The sequence below is a fragment of the Phalacrocorax carbo genome, chromosome 5, assembly GCF_963921805.1.
Source record: "Phalacrocorax carbo chromosome 5, bPhaCar2.1, whole genome shotgun sequence".
Lineage (NCBI taxonomy): Eukaryota > Metazoa > Chordata > Aves > Suliformes > Phalacrocoracidae > Phalacrocorax > Phalacrocorax carbo.
Window position 1 is genome coordinate 24005077 of NC_087517.1, and position 12763 is coordinate 24017839.

Below are 12763 nucleotides of genomic sequence, written 5' to 3' on the forward strand. Positions count from 1 at the left end.
AGAAGTAAGAATTTTACAAAATTATTAAAAGCAAACTCTATTGTCAGTATCCAGTTTATAATTTCCCTGTGATTCATCGTCCTTATTCATCTTACTCACTTGAATCACTTACTACCTTTTTTGACTCAATTGTGCATTTTTTTTTCTAGTCTTCCTGTTTCCAGCTTGATTCCCAAATTTCTGGTGCACTTCTCTGTAGTAGGCTCCAGGGAGATAAAAGGAAAATGTGAAAGTAGGAGCATAAAACCCAGACTGTTCAGTTTCCCACCATATGCAAGGTAAGACATAAGCAGTGGCTACTGATATAAAAGCTTTTTGAAGAAAAGCAGACATCTTTGTTAGTGGCCTATTGTAGGACAGGAATAGAAGATTAGGTAACGTAGTGGTATGTGATATTTTTGTTGTATGCTATGCTTGTCTTATATGTTACTCAGAGGAGGTAATAATAATAGACATAGCAGGAAGACACATTTCCTGATGTGAGATTAGACCCAGTAAGGCCAGATATCCCAAATAGAAAAGAAAGGGATTTGTTGTCCTGAATGTCCCCTTGAGACTAAATAATTCTAATGGCTTTTTATGTGTGAGCTCTGAAACCATATGCTTTTATGATCCAATTTGTTATTAATACAAATTTACTGTACTTAAATAAGATGTAACTAATATAAAGAAACATGCTATTCTTAGAGAAAAGAGTACACCGGGAGTTAGGGGTTTAAATAGAAGGAAGAGTATTGGGGAGTATATACTTTGATTCACCTGTGTTTGAGAAGGGTTTGAAAAGCTCTTGTTCCTGGAAACAATGAGATACGAACCTGTTTGCATAGTCGATCTCTGGCCAGAAAGGATTCCTGTCAAGTGAAATATTAACCAAGAGGAATGCAGTTTTCTTACACCAATGAGCTCTTGGCTTCAAACAAACCTTTAATGCAGAGCTAAAGTGACCATTTAAAAAACATATATGCATCCTGAGGATCGGATGACTGTCAGACCAGAACAGGATTATCCTATCTTTTAGCTACAGTTTACCTGTTTGTAACTGGCCTGGTTCTGTAGTGCTGAAAAGTAATTTCTAGCTGTATAGTGGCCAAATGTCTCTTACTTAAGTTGTGTCATTGTAGCAGACAGGTGATTATATTATGCAAACTATCATAGCAGTTGGGAGCTCTGTAGTAATTCTAATGCTTCAGGATAGAGAGCTCAGGGAATATTTCATTCAGTTTCTCTTCTCCTGGGGAACAGAGTCTCTGCTGGGAGTGAAGATCTTTCTAAGCAGGGTCAAATTTGCACAGGATCCACGACACAAGAGGAATAAAAAATGCAGCATGAAAAACACTGAGCCTGCTGAGGGTGATAGGTGTAAGGTCCCAAGCCCCATTCCTTTGCAGCATGGTGTGCAAGAGCTGCTAGTGAGTGCCAAGTCCAAGCTGCACCCATTGAACCCACCAGGCAGTTGCTGCTCCAGGAAATGCTTTTTAGGCCCCAGGAGGCATTTGCACTAAAATGCCAAAATACCAACAGAACAACTCCTCATTCCTCCTGTCAACTGAGAAAGGGCTAAGCCTCTAAAGCACAATCCAGACCATAATGTTCATGCTAAACTGGGTGTTTCACTCACTTTTTTTGTTCACAGAGATCCATCTGCAAAGTATGATTTTCTCTCCATTGGCCGTGATGGACTCTGATGTGCTTTGCAGGTATTCCTATGTACAAATGGGGGAGGCTCATATGTGCTGGAAGTCACAACTGTGGAATTATTTTAAAAATATATATTTTTTGTTTGTTCATTTCTCTGCAGAGCCCATTTCTTCCTCTGAGTACCCTTCACTTCCCAGTGGCTTCACAGCACTCTGGAGATATTAACAGTAGGACTGGTTTGCTGCTTTTTGTGGTGAGTTTCAATCCACCCATAGGTTCTCGTTGAATTCCTTAGGACTAGTACCTTCTTGACCAGGAAGTTATGGGGAGGGGAGATGGGAGGAGGTAAGCATTCAATCCCAAATCCTAGCCCCTTGTGACACTGAAACAGGAATGTACTCATGGAAGGTATATGACATTACAAGAAAAATGAAAGGCTTTATTAATAGCAGTGTTAAAATTATCATTGCTAGGAAGCTGGGTTAATCTCCTCAGAAGAATGGGGCAGCTCCCTCTGCTGAGCTTTTATTTCCTACTTTTCACAGGGTCATTCCAACATTTCACTTTGGATCATAACAGAGAGACTAAGAAAATATTTCCTCTAGAGTTTCTTCTCGCATTAAATGTGTGATTATAGCCTCAGAGAAGGATTGTTATGGACAGCGTCCAGAAAGTGTCTCAGCTTTCATTAAACACAGGTCATTAAATGTATTGCATAGTCACTGTGGCTGTCACATATAGTTAAGCCATGCTTCTACTGTTACCAGTATGCAAAAGATAAGATTTCAAGTTTTAGTATCATTACAGTTTTGCCCACAAAAAGATGGAGAAAATTAACCAAAGCAGCCATTTTGCTTTCCCTACCACCTCCTTCTTTCTCCTACCTGTTAACATTGACCCATGGAGGGATTTCACTCCTTAGCAAATAACTTGGCCAGTGGCTTATAGACAGAGTTGGTTGAAAACTCTGGCTACATGTATTTGTGGTCCATAGTTTGTGCTGCATTCAATGATAAGGAAACAAAGACTTCTAAGCGACTAATTCTTTGAAACACTAAGCATTTCTGGCAAGGCTCTTTGAGTAGAAAATGGGAACCCGATCATCTTGCAGAACCAAACTGAGTGAATGCTCCTTTAAAAAAAAAAAAAAAAAAAAGGGAAAATACAGCCTTAAAGGGTATTTGTAAATGCCTTCCCAACAGGAGAGACTACTGAACTCTTCTGGCAGCATGTAGAGTTTTCATAAGACAATTTTTCTTTTGGAGGTATATGGAAAATACAGCATCTGAAACTGCACCTTCTGCAGTTATCAGTGATAAAATTGCCACTAAGTCCAAGGACAAAATGGATCCTGATGTGATGGAGATTATTGCTAGTATTTTTAGTTTATATTTCAATAGCTTCAGAAGTCTTAAGCAGGTCACATCTTTCCCTTCATCCCTGTCCCAGGAGACCTTGTTGTACTGTCAACTACTGTATGTTTGTATAATGCATATTGTGGCTTAGATGGAGCCTAGTTCAAGCCTTCTTCCAATGTGCTTCTGGTAAGACAAAAGCAGAGCATTTAGTAATCCAAGTACACCTGGTGGTTAAAGTTATCACAACACAACTAGTAAGAAAATAATAAACTGCCTGAGGCAGGGACTATATGTTCAAATGGCCAATCTCATTCCTTTAAAAAGAAAAGGAAATATATAAATACTGAACTACTGAATCCATGTTCCATTTAGCTGGTTCTGCTTTTATGTAAAAAACCCAAACCAAAATAAAAACCCCACCCCAAAACAAATACCCCCCACCTCACATTAAAGGTGATATGGTGATAGAGAAATTCAGTAACTGGTTTTCAACTTGCTTAGATCTCTGTGATAACCTAGACCTTGTAACTGGGAACACTAAATATATGTGAGATAACAATAAGAAAATCTAAATTTCAAAGAGATTCCGTTACCCCTAAAATTATGGAAATTGCATCCTGTTGTTTTGTCTTCATTATGATAGAAGATAAACAGATAATTTTATTTAGGATCCAAATAGAAACACATTCTGGCATCTGTTCTATGCCAATAGTTGCTCTTGCTATGAACATGCTTACATTTTATTGCATTGGGCTATTTGCCACTTTCTGTAAGCTACACCAGCTGCTCTTGCTCTTGCACAACAACAGATCACTGAATGCAGCACTCTGGTTTTCCCTAAAGCAGATAACACTTTGTAAAATCTGGATAACTAAGTCTCTAGGAAGTGATTGTAAGTTATATTCAAACTGTGATAGCTGAGAACAGAAACAGCCTCGAAGAACCGTACTAAAAAGTTGCTACTCTAAGGGAAGATTGTGGTTGCGGGTAGCTGGGTTTTTACAGTGCTTAATGTATGTTCTTACATTCTTTTACCTGCTACATTTTTTCCAGTACTTGCTGCTTTTCTTAAAATCTGATCTATAGCACACCACGATGAGAAATACTAATAATAAACACTGAGCAAATTTCTATTTTGATTTTATGGCAATGAAATACACTGAAATCTGTTGAAATCTACTTGAAAATAAAGCCCCTGAATCCTCTTTGTTGCATTTCTGTGACAGGTCTCATGCTCTATATTCTTGGCAACTTTCTGCATGGGAAAGCAGCATTATGCATTCAAATGGCAGCCACAGTGGGAAAATACAACACAATTCTTCTTGCTGTTTTGGGTGATATAGGTCAGACCACGCTATCACAGAACTAAACCAAGGTTTTTTTCTGAGGTATAAGCTCTGCCTCAGCTACATTTTAAAACCAGTTTTCCTATGGTTTGAATGCAGCATGACTGCAAAATCATATTAATTCCAAATTTAGCAATGCCATGCTTAAGCAGTAGCTGAACTTTGCTGGTTTTGACTAGGTGTTGGTCATTAAAGTGACCATGAGTATAGGGTTGTGTAGGCACTACTGCTGCAGGAAAAAGTAAAAGTATAACTGGTCTGAGGGTGTGGAAAGAAGCAGCGGGGATGCTGGTAGGGATAGTAAAAGCTCAACAGGGTTACAGAAACCTGCCAAATCTCCATCCTCATTGCAGGGAGCTCCTGCTGCTGCCAGGGAGTAAGGAAAACAGATGGTTGTTCCTTTTGAAGCCACTAACATTCATCTCTGTGCCTGTTGTGTGTTTCTTCTCCTTCCCCTCAAGTTTCCAACTTCTGCAGCAACTCCTGGAGCAGCCAGGCATTGGCAGACACGTTGGAAGGCAGCCATGCAGGTGCGTGAGTTTCAGCTGACGGTGATCGTTGCTTTGTTTTGTTTTTCCTTTTCCCCAAGCTGCCTCCACAATTTGGCAAAGGGATATCAGGATTAGAAATAGTGGGACTAGAGAACATGCCAGAATCTATTAGCGAGAAAGAGGCAGAGCTATAGTAAATGGGGAGATGGAGAAGTGCCAACAGGAGCATGGGCGTGGGGATTTGGATGCAATTAGCACAGCCGGCCAAACATACCCTAACATGGACACTTCACAATTACGTGCTGAATAGTCCTCTATATTTGTGCTCATTTTCAGTGGGGTATAGCTGATACCTGTAGATGGGGCCTTGTTTTTTCCTCAGAAACAACAATGATATGAATCCTGGTAAGTTTGTAGCGTGTATCATCTAGAAGAGGTTTCACAGAATGCTCTAAATCAAATCTCCATATCTAGAAGAGAAGAGCATGAGGTGGAAAAGAAATGAATGTTTAAGTTTGTGTTTCCACTGTTTTTCAGCTACTCTGAAGGATTGTAAACCTTTTTTTTCCTTAGCTTTCTGGAACTTCTAATGCATTTGTATGCTGTTGTGAAGAGTAACAAAGCACCAATTTGAAGGAAGACAGAAATGTGTAGGATCTTTAATTTTATTTTCAGAATATCACTAAGAGAGCTCAAAGAAAGATGCAGACTTGGGCTGTGTTAGCAATTCAGTGAAATATATGCATAGGTTGACCTGCAGAGCAATGGTGGCACATGACTGAATTGTCACCTATCTGAGGGGAAAAAATCTACCCTTGTGCAGGTTTCTGATTGTTGATCTCAACCAATGAATGAGTCATACTTTTAACAGATGTTTCTGATTTAGGACAATGAAAGCTTATGGGAGCTTTTTCTAGTCTCTGAGGAAAGAACGCCAGCCCAATCAAACAAGCAAATTTGGAGCTTGGCATCTGAATCAACTAGCAAAGCTGGATAATTTTCTCTTGCAAAAGTTGTGTGCCATCGTTATTCTATGACACCCGAAAATTTGGTAATTAGTACTGACTTGTTATTTTTGCCATCTCCTGCATTTAATCATTTAGCCACTATTGCCATCTACCAAGAAAGACACTAAAGCCATTTATTCAAAAGGCTTGTCTGACTTGTCCAAAATAGCACACAATTCCCAAACCAGCAAAATATGATGCATACAGCTGCCCCAGCTACGTGAGTAATTGTAGCAAATATTTCTAGATGCACAGCCACAAAATAAACTCAAGATGGCTCTGTGTTAGCTGATATTTGCCTTTTTAAAATTATTGCTATTGTCATTAGCATGAAAAAAAGCAAAGTAATGGGACTCTCTCATACAGGCCAAACACAGCTGAAAGAACCTCGTTCAGTAACATAATGTAACAATAAAACCAAATTAATGGGCTTCGTCATCAGAAACTACACTTTGATTTTTGTCAGCTACATAGGTACTGCTGATTTTTATCAAATTCCACGTGCATGATACTCAAGCCCAGTATTTCTTGGATTTTTGGTTTGGCTGGGCATAATGCCTGATTTGTTTCACATCTACCTTGTAAAATAGCCTGAAAAGCAGTGACATTTCTGGAAGACACAAAGTTTCATAATATCAACAAACATATGCAGTGAATCAGGCTTCTCACGAGAATCTTCAAAAGTGATTTGACCGCAAATTTTTGGCACAGGATTAGTGGGAGCCCCAAGGGACTGTGGTGCCTGTCTCCCCATCATGCTGTATGACAGAGTTGCCAGTACATGAGACAGAAGAGCAGTTTGCTTCATTTGCCTCCTCCACACTGCAGCTCCATCTAGCCCTCAATCTGTCACTTAAAGTGTTCAGAAACCACTTCTAAAAAAAATTAGGTGTCAAAATTTGAAAATATTTAATGAATTTCACCAATGTCAGGCACTATGTCCATAGCAATGCTTTTTGTGTGTGTCAATATTTGGAAGCCAAGCTGAAACTAAGTGTAAGGTCTTTAACTCAGATCAACAAATGAAGGGAGGGAGATAATGAGGGGATTTTGGAGAACAGTTACTGCTACAGTCAAGGATCTCCAACGGGAACATCTAAACCTTTGTCAGAGATGTGTGTCTAATTTATATTCTTTTACATTTACCTGTGATGGCATGGTATATCATCATTCTTTTGTCTGCTCTCTGGTTTATGAGCCTCATGTGGGAAAGCTAAATTTAGCATAGAATAGCCATAGTGAATTAAATCACAGAAAGAAAAAAGTCACATTAATAAGTCCTATTGAAATGGGATTTACAACTCAATGCTAAGGTTCTTTAGAGCTATAGATCAATATTTTTTATTAGTGCTGTAGAACATGCTCCATCAAACTACCTGTAAGTATATACCAATAGATGATTAAAACACCTGTAGATATTGATAAAGTCTACTTAGAACTGAAATTGTCATTCTGTAAAATACATAACATTTCTCAAGAAAGGATGTAATATAGGTATAGATCCTTAATTTATGGTTTCCACTTAGGGATGGTCTGTGATTAAAGCACTACATTATTTCTTTGCCTGTAGCCCTGAGTAACCCTATCTCCCTTGTAGTCTTTGAACCTGCAAGTCACTGAAGGATCTGGTGCAGAGTGCAGAACATGAATGAACATGTGAAAATGAGTGGCAAGGGTTTTCTTGGCTCATTAATATTAACATCATTGTCTTGTGGAATTAGAAATAAGAGAGGTGTTACTTTGTTACTCTTGATTCTCAACAGTCTTGGAATTTTATTTTTTTTATGTTCTGTAGATACAGGCTTTATTCCCCTGCAGACAGAATCGACATTTTCTCCAAGCCCTTAACTTGCTATGTGGCATAGTGGTATATGGGATAACAGACACTGGACCTCCTGAAGTGTATCTAGTTCTTTGTCATGATGCTGCTATTTATCTCATCTCTCTGAGCCTGTATTTTTGGAGATGTACTAATGAGTTCAGTTCCCATTTTGTGCAAGCCTGTTGATATGTGCAAATGTGCTCTCTCATTTTTTGGTGGGGTGAGATGGGCAACGTGGTTCATTATTATCATGTGGTTGTAATATTTGGTGCTGTTTCTGTGCAAGAACATCATCATTTGTCTGTGGGACTGCTCCTTTAACTGTCTCATGTGTCTAAGTGTAATTTTCGTATGAATTAATGCTTCATAGAGGGTGACAAATTCTGGTGAGAAGTGATGTGTGATGCCCTGTCCAGGCAAAGCACTATTAATTGGGTGGACAGCTGGGCATAAGAAATTTGGGAACTCTGAAATGGGGTGAAAAGCCTTAGTTTTTTTCTTTCCTGTAGTCTTCCACTAATGTCTATGTAGGGGAATAGACAGGGATCGGCGACCGGAAGATTACGGGCTGTGACGGAAAGATAGACTCCTCCCCATAGGAGTGGCAGGAACAGGAAGCGCAAGAGCTATATAAGCGTGTGACGCAGCTAAATAAACGGACATTTTGTATCCATCATATTGGTGTCTGTGCATCACTGTCCCCAGGGTGGGTAGAGCCCTGTGTCCCGGAGGTATGCGGCCCAAGATAAGTTCTCCCGTAGAAGCGTACAGCTACATGTCTACAGAGTGTAAAAAGCCCAAGTCATGTATCTTTTATCCAGCAGTTGAGGAAGATGCAAAACTTCATGGTGGCAGGTTGGGGGATGTGAAGGGAATTAATTTCACCAATCTGAAAATGTGGAGTATATTACTTGACTCCACCCTAAAGAGGGGGCTGGGGGAGCTGTGTGCTTTCTCACTGCTTTGACTCTGGGATGGGAAAATGTTCTCACAGCTGGGGGATTTAATAATCTCCTGGCTGGAGGCTTTGAACTGAAAATACACACCACTATCAGAGCTAGGTTCCTCAGGCCCTAATGTGGGATTACGGTGTTAACTGCGTGGTTTAATAAAATGTCATCGCTGGGATTTGAGCAGGAGCTGTTCAGAGCATGCCGGCCCAGGCACTGGCCATGACAATGAGATGTGCAGCTCTCAGCACCGCTTAGAGCAGAGGCAACAGGGCAGCACACAGGCAAAGCTTCTAACAGCTGCTGAGGTTTTAAAACTTGGAGATGTTTAAAACCAGATTTTTATATAAACTGACATGGTAAATAAAGTCTTGTGGGTTTATTTCACAGGCTGCATTGCATATAGTAGTGAGGCACTTTGTAGACACTGCAATCTATTTCAGCTCCTGGAAGGGGAAAGAGAAATCAAATGCTTAATAAGGACACTGTTCAAATTCATAATGTCTGTGAAGGAGGAAAACCTGTCTGAAAATACTTGTAGAGGTAGTTATTGAAATCCTGCAATGATCACTTCAGGGGAAGAGAAACCCTGAAGCACCCAGTAAATCTTCCAAGGTTTCTTTCTCTTCATTTCCTGTTCAGAGCTAGAAATAGAGGAAGGAAGCGTATCTTGTGGTTTTCCCCTGTTGCTCATCTTGTGGTGTATAAACACTCAGAAAACCCCAAAAGCTTTTATTTGTTTTGGTCACAAAGAAAACCTTCAAACTGTGACATCTTCAGGGAGAAATGTGTTCATACAGTGCAATGGGACTTCATTGCCTGAACCTCCTTCCTGCAATAGTCTGCTTTTCATTTGGACTCAGTTACCCAGGCAGTCCCTACTCATGGGGTCAAACTAGAATGTTTTCAAGATAATGTCCTAAAATCCAAGAATGTACCAAAAGTTGCCCAGTGACCAAACACCCCTAAACTCATTCCAAACCTTGCTTGGAAATGTTGCTTGTTAAATGTTGGAAATGTCTTGCGGCTATAATGGGAAGATGATAGTGTCCTGTAAACATATCTCTCTTGAGTTTTAGTGTATGTTTATTATTAAAAACAAGCTACTGAGATTCAGAGTCCCACCAGCAAACGTCCCTTCCCTGCCACCCTGTAAGACTTGCTTGTGTACTGTAACCAAACCATTAGGAACTGGTTCTTTCCAAGAAAAATACAGAAGAAGGACTAAAGTAATTGTGTGTATACAGGACTCCATAAGAATTTCGTCTGGATATCTACTGGTCGCTGTTCACTTGGGCTGAATTTCAGCAAGTGACGGGAAGATGAAGGGTTCTCGTATTGACCAACCCCCCTTTAGTCATTCTGTGTAACAACAGAGGTTTAAAGAATGGGTAGAAAATAGCCATTATCAGAATGCAAGACACTAGAACTTTTTTTTTTTTAATACCATTCATTAAGTAACACCTTTATGATTACTTCTGTACTACGGCATCTCATTTTTAGAGATGATCTGGGACAGTGATTGTGCAGGTTGTTTTCTGCTACTCTCCTATAAATATCAAGAATATTAACATATAATCACATATCCCATGTAATTCTGTTCATTTTGGTAAAGAATATCTTTCTCATGTGCATAATCTCTTTTGGGGTTTTTTTCTGTGTTCAGTCCTTACATAATGTGAACAGTCGATTTTTTTCCTGCCGTGGCTTCCATTGCTTAAGTAACTGTGATCATGCCTTACTGGTCATTAAAATTGCTATTGTCTGTACGTGAGTATAACCATGTATGATTTCTTTACTGAGATTACTAGAAAAATCTGTTCTTGGGCAGTGATCAAGCTTGCAGTAAAAAGACTTTTTTGATTACAAGTTTTTAGCATCTGGCTCAACTCCTACAGTTCAGCCTCTCTGCCTACATCTCCAATTGGTAGCACAGCTGTTGCTGACCCCTGCAGTGGACACAAAAAGTTACAACAAAGATGGTACACTGAGAATTTTTTTCTTTAAGAAAATACCAGATGAATCCCCATTACAGAACATACTTTATATTAAATTAATCTATCTTGTTACATAATACTTAAGATTTCTTTAAACTGGTACTGCAAAGGATCTTAGCAACTGCATGTGGCTGATGTGGAATTCCTGGTCATTCAGAATAAGGGTAACATTTCACTTCATTATAGCTTTGAAATTCTATATAATGATATTAATAAATCTTTACGATATAGATCTACAATTGCCTTAATTATTTTTTGAAACCTTAGTGACAGGGAAATGTCATGTGGTTCAATATTTGTTCTTCAATCAGCCAACTAAGTAGTGTCCTGTTTTTCAAGTGTGACAAAACTGGGACCACAGTCGCAGCTGCTGAGTCTTTCTTATGCTTCATGTTGGGATGCACACACATGGATAGCCAGAAATGCTGTGAAGAAATGAAATAACTTTATCCATCAATAAATTAGCATTTCTGGTTCTGGCTGGCTTTTAAGTTTGGATCTGCAGACCGCTGGAGATCAAAGGCTGAGACTTCTGTATTCCTTAATCTAATTTGACATGCTGTTCTTCAAGTAACAGAAGTATTCAAATTGTTTACAAATATCAGAGCATCTTCCTTCATTGAGCTTATCCAGGGCCATTCAGGAAGCCTTACAAAGTGATGATCACATCCGTTTTCTGGGGTGTTCTTTGTTGTTACAATATAAATCTCACATTGAAACTCCATACTAAAATGCACTGGCAACACCTGTTTGAGGGAGATTCATGTTATAATGTCTTTTTGGCATCAACAACTGCTTTATATTTAAAAAGTTTTTGTATTGTTTCCTTTTTTGCAGCATAACTGGACAATAGTACCTTGTGGAGTTTTGTAATAATTTGCACAAAAACCCTGAAGCAATATTTACAGAGACTATGCTTTGTACTAGCTGAAATTATGCTGGTGAGGGTTTGGTAGCACAGAATTAAGTGTTATACATCATACAGGCTTTGCTGGTAAGCTGGCAAGCTGGTGGAAAGTGAAGAAAGAGGAGTGTGTGGGTAAGGACGGCTACTCCGTAGTAGCAAGCCGGCTGATTTCAGAGACAATATGTCTAATTTTGTCTGAGGATGCTCCCTGAATTTGCAGCTAGGGTTCCTGTAGAAATAAGGATGTCCTGAGTCTAAAATGCTGAAATTTTTAATGGTGTTCCAAGTTTTTCCATATATTTTTTGTAAACCATAGCTTTCCAGAAACAATTATAACAGGCACAGAAATGGCAGAAATGTCACTAGAACTGAAGCTCCACGTGAGTTGTCTATTTTAGCAGGGTGCAGAATTTCAAGAAAATTAAGCATCTGATATATGGGTCACATCCCTGGTTGGCCTTAGGGCCAGCTGCCACTCTGCATACATGAATGCACATGAGTCATCTCAATGCCTGGGGGAGGAGGTAGCACCATGGGTTAGGGTAACATGACAGCTTGTTGGAAATTAGAGCAGAGAGGGGTGCCCTGCAGAAGTTTATAAGCAGAACAGGTGGCAGAAAGTAAGGGGTAATCACACATTTTAAATTAAAAAGAAAAAAAATAATCTCTGGGGGCTGCACGGTCCCAAAATCTTCCTGCTAGGTGCAGGAAGGCTCCTGCAAGATACAAGGCATCAGCCACCTAGCAGTCATACTTTGGCAGGCTGGTGTGTATCCAGAAAGCCTACCCACTTCATCTTCTGTAGAGGATTTATATGGTTCACTGAATGTCCACCTGCTGCATGCGTATGTCAGCAGTCAGCTTCTGAAAAGCCATTGCAGGCGCAATGGGGCTTTGGTGTTGCTTTTTTTTGTCTTTGAGATAGACTTTCGGATATATACTGCAATTTCTTGGCTGCATACAAGGTGTAATGAGAAACAGATAAGAAATGACCTGGATAGTCTTGCTTCTTGTGATAATATGGGGTTTAAGGATTCAGGTCCTCAGGTGCATGATGCACTATTCTCAGACTTTTTCTCAATACTGACTGTTAAACTTTTGTTACTAGCAGGCCAAATTGGCTTGGTGAAACAGATCAGCACCCTATGCTGTCGAAGTAGCAGTGACCCTGTGCAGCATAGGGAAGACTAGAAAGCAACAGCACTTCTATTTCTTATGTGCTGATTATTCATATAAGAAAAAAGAAT

The 12763-nt window shown here is 39.6% G+C and overlaps 1 long non-coding RNA gene across 1 annotated transcript; it reads left to right on the forward strand.

Moving 5' to 3' along the window:
- The first annotated feature begins 1530 nt into the window (after nt 1-1530).
- LOC135313681 (uncharacterized) lies at nt 1531-4872 on the forward strand. Its single transcript, XR_010373218.1, has 3 exons — nt 1531-1697; nt 1799-1891; nt 4804-4872. It is a non-coding gene; the product is annotated as an uncharacterized LOC135313681 (long non-coding RNA).
- The last annotated feature ends 7891 nt before the right edge of the window (nt 4873-12763 follow it).